The sequence below is a fragment of the Wolffia australiana genome, chromosome 1, assembly GCF_029677425.1.
Source record: "Wolffia australiana isolate 7733 chromosome 1, ASM2967742v1".
Taxonomy (NCBI): domain Eukaryota; kingdom Viridiplantae; phylum Streptophyta; class Magnoliopsida; order Alismatales; family Araceae; genus Wolffia; species Wolffia australiana.
This window is the reverse complement of record NC_135835.1, coordinates 12,327,566-12,334,656: the sequence shown is the minus strand read 5'-3', so window position 1 is coordinate 12,334,656 and position 7,091 is coordinate 12,327,566. Positions and strand designations below refer to the sequence as shown.

The following is a 7,091-nucleotide window of genomic DNA, read 5'->3' as shown; positions in this document are numbered from 1 at the left end:
GAGAAAGGGAGAGGGAGGAAGAGCAGTTAAGAAGGCCTGCATTTACTCGAATTTACTGGGCCCTCCAGGGTCAGTGGTTAGTAGAAAGATTCAGGATTGTTCGGGGGAGGGGAGAAGGGGAACTACGGTGGCTGAAATCTCTCCGCGGGTGGTACTCCGCCGACACGTCTGATTATTCAGAATGACAGATTGTCACGGGACCACGCCGGCTCGCTCGCCCTAAGAAAAATAACCAGTGGCTGCTTCGAGAGCGCAATCTGAATATCTAGAAAAAAACAACGACATACAACGATTTCGAGCTATTTGAGCCTTCCAACGGTGCAAAGCTGCCTGCTCTCTCTCACACTACAGTCTATCTATCTGACCCTCTCTCTCCCTCTCTCTCTCTTAGACAAATATAATTTTTATGTCAGTGTCTCCCTCTCTCACTAACTCATTCACTCTCCCTCTCTCTCTCGCTCACTTTGGCTCTCTCTCTCTCTCTCTCACTTCAGCTCTCTCTCTCTCTCTCTCTTTCACGCTCACTTTAGCTCTATCTCTCTCTCACTCAATTTGGCTCTCTTTCTCTCTCACTCACTTTGGCTCTCTCTCAGTCACTTTGGCACTCTCTCTGTCTTTCACACTCACTTTGGCTCTCTCTCTCACTCACTTTGGGTCTTTCTCTCTTTCTCTCTCACTCATTTTGGCTCTCTGTCTCTCTTACACTCACTTTGGCTCTCTCTCTCTCTCTCAATCACTTTGGCTCTCTCTCTCTCAATCACTTTGGCTCTATCTCTCTCTCAATCACTTTGGCTCTCTCTCTCTCTCAATCACTTTGGCTCTCTCTCTCTCTCTCTCTCTCTCTCTCTCTCTCTCTCTCTCTTTCTTTCACACTCATTTTGGCTCTCTCTTTCTCTCACACTCGCCTTGGCTCTCTCTCACTCACTCATTTTGGCTCTCTATCTCTCAGTCACTTTGGTTCTCTCTCTCACTCTTTTGGCTCTCTCTCTCTGTCTCTTACTCACTTCGGTTCTCTATCTCTCTCACTCACTTCGGTTCTCTATCTCTCTCACTCACTTCGGTTCTCTATCTCTCTCACTCGCTTCGGCTCTCTATCTCTCTCACTCAGTTCGGCTCTCTATCTCTCTCACTCACTTCGGTTCTCTATCTCTCTCACTCACTTCGGCTCTCTATCTCTCTCACTCACTTCGGTTCTCTATCTCTCTCACTCACTTCGGTTCTCTATCTCTCTCACTCACTTCGGCTCTCTATCTCTCTCACTCGCTTCGGCTCTCTATCTCTCCCGCTTACTACGGTTCTCTACCTCTCTCACTCACTCTGGCTCTATCTCTCTCTCTCTCATTTTGGCTCTCTCTCACTCTCTCACTTTCTCACTTTGACTCTCTCTCTCTCTCTCACGCAGCTGTCTGGCTGTCTTTACGTCTCTCTCTCTCTCACGCAGTCCAGGTCTGTCTGTATGTTTGTCTCTATAGCTCTCTTATACACAAAAACACTGTCCATCTCTCTCTCTATGACTAACTCTCTCTCTCTCACTCTATCATTCACTCCCTCACTCACTTTGCCTCTCTCTCTAGTGCTCTCATTTTCTCTCGACCGCCGGTCCTCTAGAGTCCAAGAGCCAGACAAACTGAGTTCCAAAAACATCTCTGCTTCCTAGATCAATCTAGGATCTAATACCCGCGGAAGATAGAACAAGTGCTATTCGAGAGACAACAACTCTCAAACGGTCTCTCTTCTTCATCTTCAATCATTTGCATAAAATAACCAAAGCTAAGCTAAAAATCACAAGGAGAGATACAGTAAGAAAGAAAGAAAGCTAAATACACGGAACGAATTGAAGAATGAAAGTGTGTAAGAAATCAAGCAAGAAAGAACAGAAGAAAGAAAGAATGAATGAATAGAAGGGAAAGAGATCTACCTGGAAAAACGAAGAGTTGTAATAGGTGAGCAAGGGCACGATGGAGAAGATGGGCACATGAAGAACTATCTATGGCCGGGTAAGATAGAAATGCACGTGCCCTGCTTCTCCATCTCGCCCAACTCACCTTCTCCTTCTCGCCTTCTTCTCTTCCATCTCCCATCCCCTCCCATCTTATATAAACCCATCTCTCTCTCTTCTATCTCTCTTTTATCTCTCTCTCTAGCCACTACAACTCTCGGGCTTTATAAAGTATCGGCAAATTTAGCCCCGATCCGGCCCAAAAGTACCGTTAAGTCCATTAAATGATTACTTTTGTGGGCCCATTGGGCCCACTTCTGACCCGGTGCGCTCGGCCCAACCCTCTCGGACCGTTCCGCCAATCATAGTTGGCCACGTACCCCGTGTTGAGCGTCGGACCGGTCTATAGTGGTCCTGGAGTATTTATTTTAATGACTGTTTTTAGTTTCTAATTAGGGGTTAATCATTGTGGTTAAATACGATCGAGGGCCCTTGAAGTCGGCATGATTCGCGGGGGACCGTCTGGAGATCATGGCGATTTCACGGAATTCCGGGCGGTCGGTCGGTCGGTGATCTCATTCATGTGTAACTTGGCTTTGATTTTTCTTGTGTTCTTTCTTCTCGGAGTTCAATTTCTGCTTGTTTGGGATAGTTTGATAATGGATAAGGATGTGCTGTTCCTGGAACGGGAGAACTTATGTTATTTCTAGTTTTCTTGCCATAGTTCTACAGGGGATACGGTTATGAAGTACATTTCGTTGTGTTGATGCCCAAAGGGCTTCCTTTTATGCCTTTTTTAATCTTCATGTTTAATTTTGTTAAGTTAGATAATGGTCCTTACAGGTTTTTAGGGTATAATTCATCTTCTGTCGTTGAACCTTCTATTTCTTTGACAAATTCTGCGTTATTTCTCTACAATGTTACCATTTTTTTTTCCTGGGAGATGATGTGCAGGCCTTCTGATTATATATCGACACCCTAGCCTAAGGTGTCTATGCTATATCTCCCTCACAGGTTGGTATAATTCTTTAGAGAATTCGATTTCTAATAACACAGAGATAACACTGGGGGTAGTTGCTGTTACACCTAACATTTCACTTGGAGTATTGTTTTAAGATCAATAAAGGAAAGCATAATCATTGCGCTTTGCAAAGTTTCTTCCTTTAGACATTTCGGGCCATGGATTTCTCATCTCATTGAAAGCATAATCCTTACTCCTTCCCACTTTTGTACTCTTCATCTGTCAGGTGTAACGTTCACCCACACTAAGTGCTGGGATGCCCTCGCTGGAGTCTTTACAATAGGGAGCCATCAAAGAAACATGTTATAACTTAGAGGGAGGAGATGTGGTGGGCCGAAATGATCTGTCTCTGAGTGGAGTGTGGACCGCATTTCATGATGGACACTCTTTATAACTGTCAGTTACTGGACCTGTGCGCCAGAGTGTAAATTCCTGCATGACCACCAGACAATGAGGCATGTACTGCTTCACCCCTGCTCAAAGTTCTGGTTTGAGAGATGTCATGATTTTTTTCTGATATAGGACTGAAGCCTGTTAGGTGCTCAAAGTCTGAAACAAGGTCCTCTATAGATCCACCTTGAATAATTCTTGATTAGCATCATCTTTTTTTGGTCATCAAATTATTAGATATATTTACATTGAAAGTTCTGACAATCTATGAAACCCAAATGACTTTGATAATAACTAACCCAGGAAAACGCTCATTTCATGATGTACATCATAACTGCCTGAAGGTTCTCTTCATCATATATCAGGAAAGGCAAAACAATTTATACACACTCTTGTCGGTCTTCTTGGTTCTCGGGGGTGAAGAATGAATGTCCCCTTTGAACAGTCATGATGGTCTTTAATTCAGTTCTTGACTTCATCCAAGTCCTCAATGGAGGTTTGACTTCATCCTCCTTTATCCTTTTCAGGCCCTGGGGAAGTGCTTTTCAGTTTCCAGGACACTGCCCAGAGAGTTTCAAAACAGCCCTTCTCCATCCTGCCTTGGTGAGGCCCATAAGCTCTACTGGGTCTGCATGGTTGTAGCCCCAAAGTGGACATATTTTGGTAGAACTCCAATAATGCTATTCAAGGAAACCTGGATAAATCAAGGGCATAGGAATTCCATCACGTGTGAAGAAGATTGAGGGGTCGATTAATAGAGTGCAGGGTAAGGGAAAAGGAAGAAGAAGTGGAAGAAATGTCCATGTCTCCACAAATGACATTACCTCCAAGGAGCCTTAACTGGAATTTTCCATGCCGTGGCACATTTTCCAGCAAATTAATCCCAATATCCCACAAAACCTAATTCGGACCTCCAATAGTACCCATAGTTCCCGCATGAGTTATCAGAACTCTCATGCTTCTTCCTTTTTTGTCATGTGAGGTAGGAAGCCCTGCGACATCACTTCCTTCTTTTCAGCCAGCTTGTACTTTAGAGGAAATTTAGGAAAATCTTAGGTGATGGTTGATCCTAGTTCCCAAGAGTTGTCTAGGTTTTTGAGTAGATGCCACTTGATCAGGACCTCCAGATCCACACACATTGTCCCCACATCCTTGGCATCTTCTAGGTAGAGTTTACTCTCCAGATTCTCAGTGATTTATGCTGGAAGGTGTCAAATACAATCTGCTTCAATGTCTTCTTCTATCTCCTTTGGATGCTCCTCTCTCTGATGGCAGCAGACAAGCTTCTGGCGGTTAGGGTTAGAATAAGCAAATCTCATGTTTACAATTCCATCTCGCAAGCTTAAAATGCCAACCAATAAGACAGTTATGTGGGCTTGATGGAAACAAATCATGCGCTCATTTTTGCGCATGAGTCGAAAATAAAAAATATCAATTTCCTCACTCACTCAAATGTGTATACAATTGTGATGATGAGTAAAGGTTGAATCCATGAAGAACACAGGTTGACTTCTTTTTAAATGTTTGATCAATCAAACTAGGTCAAATTAGATGAAGAGAGGTAAGAATTATATTTAACACATCATATTTCAGATGTAGTCTAATCCAAATAGGTCGAAAACAGATCAAAATATCATTAAAAATCAGTGATCAAGTCAACTCATTAGTTTTAAAGTATATTTTTATTTTTGTATTTTCATAAAGAGGATAACCCAAGAAATATTAGAATATTTTTTATATAATTTTTATAAATTCAATATAAGAAGAAATCAATGGACAATTTGGACCGTTGACTTTGCAAACTCATCGACTTTCAGTGAATTGAGGTTCAAAATGGTAATATAATTTTATGAAAATTATATTTTCAGAAAGTAGTGAGATGAAGGATGATTATCATATAAATTTGGGAATCTTTTCAAGACAGTATAAATTTGAAATCAAAATTTCAAAATTACGCTTTTAAAAATGAGCTGATTAATGACATTTGAACAAAGTGAAGAATTTGACCAAGCAATTGATAACTAAATTGGATGAATAAATTATGCAAATATGATGAATATAAAACAATTGATAAGTTAGGAGTCTACATATATAAAAATAATCCAACTTCAAGATTCGACTACTAAGGTATGGATCTCGCAACTCAACACCCAAAAATTGCGACTTGCATGAGCATGTTCTGGTCAAACAATGAATTGGGGGTCAAATGTCAAAAGAATTTATATTATTATACATCAATGGACAGAGGACTCAAAGACAAATCTAGTGCCACCAAAATTACGTGTTCAAAGTTACAGCAAAAAAATTGTGGGGAACTTGAGCAAAAATGGTCAAGATTCAATCAAAACCTCCATTTTTCTAAGACATTGCACTTTGAGCTCGTAATAAATGAAAACAACAAATAGTACATCTTTCTTACCCAAAGCCACCATAATACAGGCCTTAAATCAAGTTCAAAGCTCATTAATCATCTCATTTTTTACTTTTGAAGTACTGTGGCATGTTGGAGATGGTTCTCCCTCTTCTTTTGATGGATTGACTAGATTTTTTACCAAGACGAGCGTCACCAATGCAACATGGATGCTTGAGATGATACCACATGGCCTCGTGGGAGAGGCCACAGCCTTCACGTCATGGGTTCTACTCTAGGGTCCTAGTCTTGATCATTGCATCATCATCAAATGACTCACATGCTTCCATGTGTACAAGTATCACTAATCTAACTTTAAAAGTAAAATTATCACAACTCTGATGCTTCTAATATTTGCTTTCGTCTCGTTCTTCCTTGTTCATCCACTTAAACCAGAAAGAACTAAACTCAATAAAATGTGATTTCTTTCAAATTGTTTGACCTTGATAAAGGTCAAATATGAATAAACATATATAATTAACCTACATTTAACATAAAATTAGAACCGAGAGGAATGGGATGGTAAGTGTGAAAATGTCATAAAATAATGATAATGTGCATCATAATCATTAGAAGTAGGCATTAAATATGGTGAAAGATGATATAAATGAATCCACAAGATGTATGTTGTCCTACTCCCCAACTTGAAAATTTTCTAGTCCCTTAGAAATAAAAATTCATAAAAATTTATAATAGGATCATCAAGTGGCTATGAAAATCCATGGGCTGAGAATTGATAGAATTAAAATAAAATTTCTACCTCAAGTAGTGTTACAGAGGAAGTAGTGTATTTGAAATTTTTGTGTTGAGGCATTACTCTGGAGAGCACCTTAGTCCACCACAAAGACCATGAGTCCCTCTTACTCTACATATAGTAAGTGTGTTTAAGGTAATTAAGAAAATAATTTACCATATCCAAATCAAGTGTTGATTTCCCACTTGCACTATGGGATAATGGATGAAAAGATCACAAGAATTAGAAAATAACTATCATTCTGTCTATACATGATGGATATAATTACAATTGGCTAAAACACAAGGGAGGTAGTTTTCCATATTAATTCTGTTATTTTTTATCTTTTTTTTACTTTTCTTTCTTTTTTCAAATACTTTCAAAAAAATTCAAGTTGCTATTTGCCTTATGAGAAGACAAGGATTACAAGATTTATATTTACATAATTCAGGGGTTCTTTGAATTTTATAAACACACAAATTGACATACTTAGTAAAATGGAGCCGATCCTACCCATGTGTCACCCTTAGTAGATAGGCAGTTTATTCACCCAAAGAGGTTTTGTATCCCTCTATGGCTCAAGGGGCTTTACTCTATC

General features: G+C 40.0%; 2 long non-coding RNA genes across 3 annotated transcripts; one reads left to right on the top strand and one right to left on the bottom strand.

The window, feature by feature from the left end:
• Positions 1–1,582: 1,582 nt before the first annotated feature.
• On the bottom strand, positions 1,583–2,168 carry LOC144706988 (uncharacterized). The gene is made up of 2 exons (XR_013582364.1): positions 1,919–2,168; positions 1,583–1,775 (listed from the first exon to the last, which is right to left on the bottom strand). It is a non-coding gene; the product is annotated as an uncharacterized LOC144706988 (long non-coding RNA).
• A 285-nt stretch (positions 2,169–2,453) lies between these two features.
• LOC144706981 (uncharacterized) lies at positions 2,454–4,062 on the top strand. 2 transcript variants are annotated; one of them, XR_013582362.1, is made up of 3 exons: positions 2,454–2,953; positions 3,187–3,415; positions 3,878–4,062. It is a non-coding gene; the product is annotated as an uncharacterized LOC144706981 (long non-coding RNA). The 2 variants fall into 2 exon arrangements; XR_013582363.1 differs by having other exon boundaries at positions 3,187–3,519.
• Positions 4,063–7,091: the final 3,029 nt, after the last annotated feature.